Genomic DNA, 13,005 nt, shown 5'->3' with positions numbered 1-13,005 from the left:
CATAGAATGAGTTTGGGAGTGTTCCTTCCTCTGCAAATTTTTGGAAGAGTTTGAGAAGGATGGGTGGTGTTAGCTCTTCTCTAAATGTTTGATAGAATTCACCTGTGAAACCATTTGGTCCTGGACTTTTGTTTGTTGGAAGATTTTTAATCACAGTTTCAATTTCAATACTTGTAATTGGTCTGTTCATATTTTCTATTTCTTCCTGGTTCAGTCTTGGAAGGTTATACCTTTCTAAGAATGTGTCCATTTCTTCCAGGTTGTCCATTTTATTGGCATAGAGTTGCTTGTAGTAGTCTCTTAGGATGCTTTGTATTTCTGCAGTGTCTGTTGTAACTGCTCCTTTTTCATTTCTAATTTTATTGATTTGAGTCCTCCTTCTTTTTCTTGATGAGTCTGGCTAATGGTTTATCAATTTTGTTCATCTTCTCAAAGAACCAGCTTTTAGTTTTATTGATCTTTGCTATTGTTTTCTTTGTTTCTATTTCATTTATTTCTGATCTGATCTTTATGATTTCTTTCCTTCTGCTAACTTTGGGTTTTGTTTGTTCTTCTTTCTCTAGTTCCTTTAGGTGTAAGGTTAGGTTGTTTATTTGAGATGTTTCCTGTTTCTTAAGGTAGGATTGTATAGCTATAAACTTCCCTCTTAGAACTGCTTTTGCTGCATCCCATAGGTTTTGGGTTGTTGTGTTTTCATTGTCATTTGTCTCTAGGTATTTTTTTATTTCCTCTTTGATTTCTTCAGTGATCCATTGGTTATTTAGTAACCTATTGTTTAGTGTCCATGTGTTTGTGTTTTTTATGTTTTTGTCCCTGTAATTGATACTAATCTCACAGCATTGTGGTCAGATAATTTGCTTGATATGATTTCAATTTTCTTAAAGTTACTGAGGCTTGATTTGTGACCCAAGATGTGATCTATCCTGGAGAATCTTCCGTGCGCACTTGAGAAGAAAGTGTAATCTGCTGTCTTTGGATGGAATGTCCTATAAATATCAATTAAATCTCTCTGGTCTATTGTGTCATTTAAAGATTGTGTTTTCTTATTAATTTTCTGTTTGGACGATCTGTCCATTGGTGTAAGTGAAGTGTTAAAGTCCCCCACTATTATTGTGTTACTGTCGATTTCCTCTTTTATACCTGTTAGCAGTTGCCTTATGTATTGAGGTGCTCCTATGTTGGGTGCATATATATTTATAATTGTTATATCTTCTTCTTGGATTGATCCCTTGATCATTATATAGTCTCCTTCCTTGTCTCTTGTAACATTCTTTATTTTAAAGTCTATTTTATCTGATATGAGTATTGCTACTTCAGCTTTCTTTTGATTTCCATTTGCACAGAATATCTTTTTTCATCCCCTCACTTTCAGTCTGTATGTGTCCCTAGGTCTGAGTGGGTCTCTTGTAGACAGCACATATATGGGTCTTGTTTTTGTATCCATTCAGAAAGCCTGTGTCTTTTGGTTGGAGCATTTAATCCATCCATGTTTAAGGTAATTATCAATATGTATGTTCCTATTACCATTTTCTTAATTGTTTTGGGTTTGTTTTTTTAGGTCCTTTTCTTCTCTTGTGTTTCCCACTTAGAGAAGTTCCTTTAGCATTTGTTGTAGAGCTGGTTTGGTGGTGCTGAATTCTCTTAGCTTTTGCTTGTGTGTAAAGCTTTTGATTTCTCCATCAAATCTAAATGAGATCCTTGCTGGGTAGAGTAATCTTGGTTGTAGTTTCTTCCCTTTCATCACTTTAAATATGTCATGCCACTCCCTTCAGGCTTGTAGAGTTTCTGCTGAGAAATCAGCTGTTAACCTTATGGGAGTTCCCTTGTATGTTATTTGTCGTTTTTCCCTTGCTGCTTTCAATAATTTTTCTTTGTCTTTAATTTTTGCCACTTTGATTACTATGTGTCTCGGCGTGTTTCTCCTTGGGTTTATCCTGTATGGGACTCTCTGTGCTTCCTGGACTTGGGTGGCTATTTCCTTTGCCATGTTAGGGAAGTTTTTGACTATAATCTCTTGAAATGTTTTCTTGGGTCCTTTCTCTCTCTCTCTCCTCCTTCTGGGACCCCTATAATGTGAATGTTGTTGCGTTTAATGTTGTCCCAGAGGTCTCTTAGGCTGTCTTCATTTCTTTTCATTCTTTTTTCTTTATTCTGTTCCGTGGCAGTGAATTCCACTATTCTGTCTTCCAGGTCACTTATCTGTTCTTCTGCCTCAGTTATTCTGCTATTGATTGCTTCTAGTGTATTTTTCATTTCAGTTATTGTATTGTTCATCTCTGTTTGTTCTTTAATTCTTCTAGGTGTTTGTTCTTTAATTCTTCTGTCTTTGTTAAACATTTCTTGCATCTTCTCGATCTTTGCCTCTCTTCTTTTTTCCAAGGTCCTGGATCATCTTCACTATCATTATTCTGAATTCTTTTTCTGGAAGGTTGCCTATCTCCACTTCATTTAGGTGTTTTTCTGGGGTTTTATCTTGTTCCTTCATCTGATACATAGCCCTCTACCTCTTCATCTTGTCTGTCTTTCTATGAATGTGGTTTTTGTTCCACAAACTGCAGGATTGTAGTTCTTCTTGCTTCTGCTGTCTGCCCTCTGGTGGGTGAGGGTATCTAAGAGGCTTGTGCAAGTTTCCTGATGGGAGGGACTGGTGGTGGGTAGAGCTGGGTGTTCCTCTGGTGGGCAGAGCTCAGTAAAACTTTAATCCGCTTGTCTGCTGATGGGTGGGGCTGGGTTCCCTCCCTGTTGGTTGTTTGGCCTGAGGCGACCCAACACTGGAGCCTACCCGGGCTCTTTGGTGGGGCTAATGGCGGACTCTGGGAGGGCTCACGCCAAGGAGTACTTCCCAGAACTTCTGCTGCCAGTGTCCTTGTCCCCACGGTGAGCCACAGCCACCCCCCGCCTCTGCAGGAGACCCTCCAACACTAGCAGGTAGGTCTGGTTCAGTCTCCTATGGGGTCACTGCTCCTTCCCCTGGGTCCTGATGTGCACACTACTTTGTGTGTGCCCTGCAAGAGTGGAATCTCTGTTTCCCCCCAGTCTTGTCGAAGTCCTGCAATCAAATCCTGCTAGGTTTCAAAGTCTGATTCTCTAGGAATTCCCCCTCCCGTTGCCAGACCCCCAGGTTGGGAAGCCTGACGTGGGGCTCAGAACCTTCACTCCAGTGGGTGGACTTCTGTGGTATAAGTGTTCTCCAGTTTGTGAGTCACCCACCCAGCAATTATGGGATTTGATTGTATTTTGATTGCACCCCTCCTACTGTCTCATTGTGGCTTCTCCTTTGCCTTTGGATGTGGGGTATCTTTTTTGGTGAGTGCCAGTGTTTTCCTGTTGATGATCGTTCAGCAGTTAGTTGTGATTCCGGTGCTCTTGCAAGAGGGAGTGAGAGCACGTCCTTCTACTCTGCCATCTTCCAGATGATGTGTGATTCCTTTAAGGGCATTGACTTAACATTTTTTAGGAGCATGTTTAAATTGCTTCTGATTATAAAAATAACATATAACCATTATGGAGCATTTTTTAAAAATATGAAAACTAGGAAGGAAAATAAATCACCTATAAGCCCACTATGATGAGAAAGCACTATTAACATTTGGGTTTATTTCCTTACAGTCTTTTTATGTCTGTGTGCTTTACACCCCTTTCCCACTGTACACTAAAGTAATATAACCGTGTCTGTCTTGTTTTATTTTTCCAACTTTATTTTGAAAGTTGGCATACATACAGAAAAGGTGAAATGATAGCTTAATGAATGCTTGTTCACTCTTCACCTAGGTTCAACCAGTCGTTACTATGTTGCCACGTTTGCCTTGTCTCTCTCACACACTTTTTGTTCTCTTGCTGAACTGTTTGAGATTTAGCTGTAGACTGTCCTGACCCCTCAACTCTAAGTAGTCCAGAGCACATTGACTAAGAATGAGGATCTTGTCCTTCCTAACACAGTACCATTTTCACATCTGAGAAAATTAACACTAATTGCATAATATCCATCCATATTCAGATTTTCTCAATTCTCCCAAAATGTTTGTTTTTTTTGTTTGTTTTTTTTGTTTTTACTATTTATGGCTGTGTCTTCATTGCTGCGTGCAGGCTTTCTCTAGTTGTGGCGAGCGGGGGCTACTCTTCATTGCGGTGTGGAGGCTTCTCATCGCGGTCGCTTCTCTTGTTGCGGAGCATGGGCTCTAGAGCACAGGCTCAGTTGTGGCGCACAGGCTTCGTTGCTCCGTGGCATGTGGGATCTTCCCGGACCAGGGCTCAAACCCATGTCCCCCGCATTGGCAGGCAGATTCTTTTTCTTAACATCTTTATTGGAGTGTAATTGCTTTACAATGGTGTGTTAGTTTCTGCTTTATAACAAAGTGAATCAGTTATACATATGTTCCCATATCTCTTCCCTCTTGCATCTCCCTCCCTCCCACCCTCCCTATCCCACCCCTCTAGGTGGTCACAAACCACCAAGCTGATCTCCCTGTGCTCTGCGGCTGCTTCCCACTAGCTATCTATTTTATATTTGGTAATGTATATATGTCCATGCCACTTTCTCACTTAGTCCCAGCTGACCCTTCCCCCGCCTGTGTCTTCAATTCCATTCTCTATGTCTGCGTCTTTATTCCTGTCCTGCCCTAGGTTCTTCAGAACCTTTTTTTTTCTTAGATTCCATATATATGTGTTAGCATACAGTATTTGTTTTTCTCTTTCTGACTTACTTCACTCTGTATGACAGACTCTAGCTCCATCCACCTCAGTACAAATACCTCAATTTTGTTTCTTTTTATGGCTGAGTAATATTCCATTGTATATATGTGCCACATCTTCTTTATCCATTCATCTGTTGATGGACACTTAGGTTGCTTCCATGTCCTGGCTATTGTAAATAGAGCTGCAATGAACATTTTGGTACATGGCTCTTTTTGAATTATGGTTTTCTCAGGGTATATGCCCAGTAGTGGGATTGCTGGGTCATATGGTAATTCTATTTTTTGTTTTTTAAGGAACCTCCATACTGTTCTCCGTAGTGGCTGTATCAATTTGCATTCCCACCAACAGTGCAAGAGGGTTCCCTTTTCTCCACACCCTCCAGCATTTATTGTTTCTAGATTTTTTGATGATGGCCATTCTGACCAGTGTGAGATGATATCTCATTGTAGTTTTGATTTGCATTTCTCTAATGATTAATGATGTGAGCATTCTTTCATGTGTCTGTTGGCAATCTGTATATCTTCTTTGGAGAAATGTCTATTTAGGTCTTCTGCCCATTTTTGGATTGGGCTGTTTGTTTTTTTGATATTGAGCTGCATGAGCTGCTTGTAAATTTTGGAGATTAATCCTTTGTCAGTTGCTTGATTTGCAAATATTTTCTCCCATTCTGAGGGTTGTCTTTTGTCTTGTTTATGGTTTCCTTTGCTGTGCAAAAGCTTTTAAGTTTCATTAGGTCCCATTTGTTTATTTTTGTTTTTATTTCCATTTTTCTAGGAGGTGGGTCGAAAAGGATCTTGCTGTGATTTATGTCATAGAGTGTTCTGCCTATGTTTTCCTCTAAGAGTTTTATAGTATCTGACCTTACATTTAGGTCTTTAATCCATTTTGAGTTTATTTTTGTGTATGGTGTTAGGGAGTGTTCTAATTTCATTCTTTTACATGTAGCTGTCCAGTTTTCCCAGCACCACTTATTGAAGAGACTGTCTTTTCTCCACTGTATATTCTTGCCTCCTTTATCAAAGATAAGGTGTCCATATGTGCATGGGTTTATCTCTGGGGTTTTTATCATGTTCCATTGATCTATATTTCTGTTTTTATGCCAGTACCATACTGTCTTGATTACTGTAGCTTTGTAGTATAGTCTGAAGTCAGGGAGCCTGATTCCTCCAGCTCCATTTTTCCTTCTCAAGATTGCTTTGGCTATTCGGGGTCTTTTGTGTTTCCATACAAATTGTGAAATTTTTTGTTCTAGTTCTGTGAAAAATGCCAGTGGTAGTTTGATAGGGACTGCATTGAATCTGTAGATTGCTTTGGATAGCATAGTCATTTTCACAATATTGATTCTTCCAATCCAAGAACATGGTATATCTCTCCATCTATTTGTATCATCTTTAATTTCTTTCATCAGTGTCTTATAATTTTCTGCATACAGGTCTTTTGTCTCCTTAGGTAGGTTTATTCCTAGATATTTTATTCTTTTTGTTGCAATGGTAAATGGGAGTGTTTTCTTAATTCCACTTTCAGATTTTTCATCATTAGTGTATAGGAATGCCAGAGACTTCTGTGCATTAATTTTGTATCCTGCTACTTTACCAAATTCATTGATTAGCTCTAGTTTTCTGGTAGCATCTTTAGGATTCTCTATGTATAGTGTCATGTCATCTGCAAATAGTGACAGCTTTACTTCTTCTTTTCCGATTTGGATTCCTTTTATTTCTTCTCTGATTGCTGTGGTTAAAACTTCCAAAACTATGTTGAATAATAGTGGTGAGAGTGGGCAACCTTGTCTTGTTCCTGATCTTAGTGAAAATGGTTTCAGTTTTTCACCATTGAGGACAATGTTGGCTGTGGGTTTGTCATATATGGCCTTTATTATGTTGAGGAAAGTTCCCTCTATGCCTACCTTCTGCAGGGTTTTTATCATAAATGGGTGTTGAATTTTGTCAAAAGCTTTTTCTGCATCTATTGAGATGATCATATGGTTTTTCTCCTTCAATTTGTTAATATGGTTTATCACATTGATTGATTTGCCTATATTGAAGAATCCTTGCTTTCCTGGGATAAACCCCACTTGATCATGGTGTATGATCCTTTTAATGTGCTGTTTGATTCTGTTTGCTAGTATTTTGTTGAGGATTTTTGCATCTATGTTCATCAGTGATATTGGCCTGTAGTTTTCTTTCTTTGTGACATCTTTGTCTGGTTTTGGTATCAGGGTGATGGTGGCCTCGTAGAATGAGTTTGGGAGTGTTCCTCCCTCTGCTATATTTTGGAAGAGTTTGAGAAGGGTAGGTGTTAGCTCTTCTCTAAATGTTTGACAGAATTCGCCTGTGAAGCCATCTGGTCCTGGGCTTTTGTTTGTTGGAAGATTTTTAATCACAGTTTCAATTTCAGTGCTTGTGATTGGTCTGTTCATATTTTCTATTTCTTCCTGGTTCAGTCTCGGCAGGTTGTGCATTTCTAAGAATTTGTCCATTTCTTCCAGGTTGTCCATTTTATTGGCATAGAGTTGCCTGTAGTAACCTCTCATGATCCTTTGTATTTCTGCAGTGTCAGTTATTACTTCTCCTTCTTCATTTCTAATTCTATTGATTTGAGTCTTCTCCCTTTTTCTCTTGATGAGTCTGGCTAATGGTTTATCAATTTTGTTTATCTTCTCAAAGAACCAGCTTTTAGTTTTATTGATCTTTGCTATTGTTTCCTTTATTTCTTTTTCATTTATTTCTGATCTAATCTTTATGATTTCTTTCCTTCTGCTAGCTTTGGGGTTTTTTTGTTCTTCTTCTAATTGCTTTAGGTACATGGTTAGGTTGTTTATTTGAGATGTTTCCTGTTTCTTGATGTAGGCTTGTATTGCTATAAACTTCCCTCTTAGAACTGCTTTTGCTGCATCCCATAGGTTTTGGGTCGTCGTGTCTCCATTGTCATTTGTTTCTAGGTATTTTTTGATTTCCCCTTTGATTTCTTCAGTGATCACTTCGTTATTAAGTAGTGTATTGTGTAGCCTCCATGTGTTTGTATTTTTTACAGAACCTTTCCTTGTAATTGATATCTAGTGTCATAGCGTTGTGGTCGGAAAAGATACTTGATACGATTTCAATTTTCTTAAATTTACCAAGGCTTGATTTGTGACCCAAGTTATGATCTATCCTGGAGAATGTTCCATGAGCACTTGAGAAAAATGTGTATTCTGTTGTTTTTGGGTGGAATGTCCTATAAATATCAATTAAGCCCATCTTGTTTAATGTATCATTTAAAGCTTGTGTTTCCTTATTTATTTTCATTTTGGATGATCTGTCCATTGGTGAAAGTGGGGTGTTAAAGTCCCCAACTATGATTGTGTTGCTGTCGATTTCCCCTTTTATGGCTGTTAGTATTTGCCTTATGTATTGAGGTGCTCCTATGTTGGGTGCATAAATATTTACAATTGTTATTTCTTCTTCTTGGATCGATCCCTTGATCATTACGTAGTGTCCTTCTTTGTCTCTTTTAATAGTCTTTATTTTAAAGTCTGTTTTGTCTGATATGAGAATTGCTACTCCAGCTTTCTTTTGATTTCCATTTGCATGGAATATCTTTTTCCATCCCCTCACTTTCAGTCTGTATGTGTCCCTAGGTCTGAAGTGGGTCTCTTGTAGACAGCATATATACAGGTCTTGTTTTTGTATCCATTCAGCCAGTCTGTGTCTTTTGGTGGGATCATTTAATCCACTTACATTTAAGGTAATTATCAATATGTATGTTCCTATTCCCATTTTCTTAATTGTTTTGGGTTTGTTATTGTAGGTGTTTTCCTTCTCTTGTGTTTCTTGCCTAGAGAAGTTCCTTTAGCATTTGTTGTACAGCTGGTTTGGTGGTGCTGAAGTCTCTCAGCTTTTGCTTGTCTGTAAAGGTTTTAATTTCTCCATCAAATCTAAAGAGATCCTTGCTGGGTAGAGTAATCTTGGTTGTAGGTTTTTCTCCTTCATCACTTTAAATATGTCCTGCCACTCCCTTCTGGCTTGCAGAGTTTCTGCTGAAAGATCAGCTGTTCACCTTATGGGGATTCCCTTGTGTGTTATTTGTTGTTTTTCCCTTGCTGTTTTTAATATGTTTTCTTTGTATTTAATTTTTGATAGTTTGATTAATATGTGTCTTGGCGTGTTTCTCCTTGGATTTATCCTGTATGGGACTCTCTGTGCTTCCTGGACTTGATTAACTATTTCCTTTCCCATATTAGGGAAGTTTTCAACTATAATCTCTTCAAATATTTTCTCAGTCCCTTTCTTTTTCTCTTCTTCTTCTGGGACCCCTATAATTCGAATGTTGGTGCGTTTAATGTTTTCCCAGAGGTCTCTGAGACTGTCCTCAGTTCTTTTCATTCTTTTTTCTTTATTCTGATCTGCAGTAGTTATTTCCACTATTTTATCTTCCAGGTCACTTATCCGTTCTTCTGCCTCAGTTATTCTGCTATTGATCCCTTCTAGAGTATTTTTAATTTCATTTATTGTGTTGTTCATCATTGCTTGTTTCCTCTTTAGTTCTTCCAGGTCCTTGTTAAATGTTTCTTGCATTTTCTCTATTCTATTTCCAAGATTTTGGATCATCTTTACTATCATTCTGAATTCTTTTTCAGGTAGACTGCCTATTTCCTCTTCATTTGTTAGGTCTGGTGTGTTTTGACTGTGCTCCTTCATCTGCTGTGTGTTTTTCTGTCTTCTCATTTTGCTTATCTTACTGTGTTTGGGGTCTCCTTTTTGCAGGCTGCAGGTTCATAGTTCCCGTTGTTTTTGGTGTCTGTCCCCAGTGGCTAAGGTTGGTTCAGTGGGTTGTGGAGGGGACTAGTGCCTGTGTTCTGGTGGATGATGCTGGATCTTGTCTTTCTGGTGGGCGGGTCCACGTCTGGTGGTGTGTTTTGGAGTGTCTGTGGCCTTATTATGATTTTAGGCAGCCTCTCTGCTAATGGATGGGGCTGTGTTCCTGTCTTGCTAGTTGTTTGGCATAGGGTGTCCAGCACTGTAGCTTGCTGGTCGTTGAGTGAAGCTGGGTCTTTGTGTTGAGATGGAGATCTCTGGGAGATTTTCACTGTCTGATATTACGTGGAGCTGGGAGGTCTCTTGTGGACCAGTGTCCTGAAGTTGGCTCTCCCACCTCAGAGGCACAGTCCTGACGCCTGGCTGGAGCACCAAGAGCCTTTCATCCACACGGCTCAGAATAAAAGGGAGAAAAAATAGAAAGAAAGAAAGAGGATAAAATAAAATAAAGTAGGATAAAATAAAATAAAGTTATTAAAATAAAAAATTATTATGAAAAAAGTTTTTAAAAGAAAAAAAAAAACAGAATCCTAGGAGAAATGGTGAAAGCAAAGCTATACAGACAAAATCTCACACAGAAGCATACACATACGCACTCACAAAAAGAGGAAAAGGAAAAAATAATATATCTTGCTCCCAAAGTCCACCTCCTCAATTTGGGATGATTCGTTGTCTATTCAGGTATTCCACAGATGCAGGCACATCAAGTTGATTGTAGAGATTTAATCCGCTTCTCCTGAGGCTGCTGGGAGAAATTTCCCTTTCTCTTCTTTGTTCGCACAGCTCCCGGGGTTCAGCTTTGGATTTGGCCCCGCCTCTGCATGTAGGTCGCCTGAGGGCGTCTGTTCTTCGCTCAGACAGGACGGGGTTAAAGGAGCAGCTGCTTCGGGGGCTCTGGCTCACTCAGGCCGCGGGGAGGGAGGGGTACGGATGTGGGGCGAGCCTGCGGCGGCAGAGGCCGGCGGGAAGTTGCAGCAGCCTGAGGCGCGCCGTGCGTTGTCCCGGGGAAGTTATCCCTGGATCACGGGACTCTGGCAGTGGCGGGCTGCACAGGCTCCCGGGAGGGGCGGTGTGGATAGTGACCTGTGCTCGCACACAGGCTTCTTGGTGGCTGCAGCAGCAGCCTTAGTGTCTCATGCCCGTCTCTGGGGTCCGTGCTGATAGCCGCGGCTTGCGCCCGTCTCTGGAGCTCGTTTAGGTGGTGCTCTGAAAAGCCTCTCCTCGCGCACCCCGAAACAATGGTCTCTTGCCTGTTCGGCAGCTACAGACTTTTTCCCGGACCCCCGCCCGGCTAGCTGTGGTGCACTAGCCCCCTTCAGGCTGTGTTCACGCCGCCAACCCCAGTCCTCTCCCTGGGATCTGACCGAAGCCCGAGCCTCAGCTCCCAGCCCCCACCCACCCCGAGCGGGTGAGCAGACAAGCCTCTCGGGCTGGTGAGTGCTGCTTGGCACCGATCCTCTGTGCGGGAATCTCTCCGCTTTGCCCTCTGCACCCCTGTGGCTGCGCTCTCCTCCGTGGCTCTGAAGCTTCCCCCCTCCACCACCCACAGTTTCTGCCCGCGAAGTGCCTTCCTAGTGTGTGGAAACTTTTCCTCCTTCACAGCTCCCTCCCAGAGGTGCAGGTCTCGTCCCTATTCTTTTGTCTCTGTTTTTTCTGTTTTCTTTTGCCCTACCCAGGTACGTGGGGAGTTTCTTGCCTTTTGGGAGGTCTGACGTCTTCTGCCAGCATTCAGTAGGTGTTCTATAGGAGCAGTTCCACGTGTAGATGTATTTCTGATGTATCTGTGGGGAGGAAGGTGATCTCTGCGTCTTACTCTTCCGCCATCTTCTCCGGACTCAGCAAGCAGATTCTTAACCACTGTGCCACCAGGGACGTCTCAAAATGTTTTTTTTAATAGCTGGTTTTTGTTTTTAATCCCAGCCCAGCATCCAGTGAATATTCTGTGCTTTTATGTTATGTGTTAGGTCCCTGTGGTCTCTTTCCATCTAGAGCAGTCCCTGGTTCCTTCTTGCAGTTTCTGTTTTCTTCCATAATATTAACTTTTTAAAGAGTCCAGGGCATTTGTTTTATAGGATGTTCTATATTTTGGATTTGTCTGATAGTTTCTTCATGGTGTTATTTGACTTCTTTCTCTATCCCTGTATTTCTGAAAGTTAGGTCTAGAGCAGTTATCCTCAAAGCGTCATCCCCAAAGCATCAGCATCAGCATCATTTGGGGACTTGTGGGGAAAAAATGCAAATTCTTGGGCCTCATTCCAAATCTACTGAATTTAACTGTGAATAAAACTCGGGGGGCGGGGTCTAGCCACCTGTGTTTTAACAGGACCTCCAGGTGATGCTGATAAAAACCTAAAGTTTGAGACCAATGGTTAAATATTTTCGGCAAGAATACATCATATTTAACTGTGTAAACTTCAAATTACATCACATCAGAAGAGACAAATGTCAGGATGTCTCATTTGGCTAACCTGGTAACCACCATCTCTTTCCATTGTAAAGGTACACTTTCCCTTTGTAATTAATAAGAAATGTGTGACAGATACAGGTTTTTACATGGGAAAAACTTTTAAGAGCTTATAAAATAACACATGTTCATTGGGAAAAACATTCCACATTCCACCTACAGAACTATTCTCATAGTGACACTCCCCAGAGATCCCTTCCATTACTGTGAATTTTCCCATAGGTTTTTTCTTTATAGATATAACCTTACTACTTTTCCCTTTTAAACAAAAATGGAACTATACTGTGCTTTTTTTTTGCAGCTTTTTAATTTAGTAGTACATCTTAGACTTGTAGAGCTATGGTGTGCTTTTTAATGGCAGTGTACTGTTTCTGTGCGAGGAGATATACACATACTTTTTTTTTTTTTAACATCTTTATTGGAGTATAATTGCTTTACAATGGTGTGTTAGTTTCTGCTTTATAACAAAGTGAATCAGTTATACATATGCATATATCCCCATATCTCCTCCCTGTTGTGTCTCCCTCCCACGCTCCCTATCCCACCCCTCTAGGTGGTCGGTCGCAAAGCACTGAGCTGACTCCCTGTGCCACGCGGCTGCTTCCCACTAGCTATGTATTTTACATTTGGTAGTGTATATATGTCCTTGCCCCTCTCTCACTTCGTCCCAGCTTACCCTTCCCCCTCTCTATGTCCTCAAGTCCATTCTCTACGTCTGCATCTTTATTCCTGTCCTGCCCCTAGTTTCTTCAGAACCACTTTTTTTTTCCTTTAGATTCCATATATATGTGTTAGCATACAGTATTTGTTTTTCTCTTTCTGACTTACTTCACTCTGTATGACAGTCTCTAGGTCCATCCACCTCACTACAAATAACTCAATTTCGTTTCTTTTTATGGCTGAGTAATATTCCATTGTATATATGCGCCACATCTTCTTTATCCATTCAGCTGTTGATGGACACTTAGGTTGTTTCCATGTCCTGGCTATTGTAAATAGAGCTGCAGTGAACATTGTGGTATGTGACTCATTTTGAATTATGGTTTTCTCAGG

At 40.6% G+C, this 13,005-nt stretch overlaps 1 protein-coding gene across 7 annotated transcripts in view; it reads left to right on the top strand.

Moving 5' to 3' along the window:
* ANKRD6 (ankyrin repeat domain 6) overlaps positions 1–13,005 on the top strand; it is a 208,847-nt gene that overhangs the window by 185,917 nt on the left and 9,925 nt on the right. The window lies entirely within an intron of this gene.

Source organism: Eubalaena glacialis, chromosome 12 (genome assembly GCF_028564815.1).
Source record: "Eubalaena glacialis isolate mEubGla1 chromosome 12, mEubGla1.1.hap2.+ XY, whole genome shotgun sequence".
Taxonomy (NCBI): domain Eukaryota; kingdom Metazoa; phylum Chordata; class Mammalia; order Artiodactyla; family Balaenidae; genus Eubalaena; species Eubalaena glacialis.
This window is presented reverse-complemented; position numbering and strand designations above follow the sequence as displayed.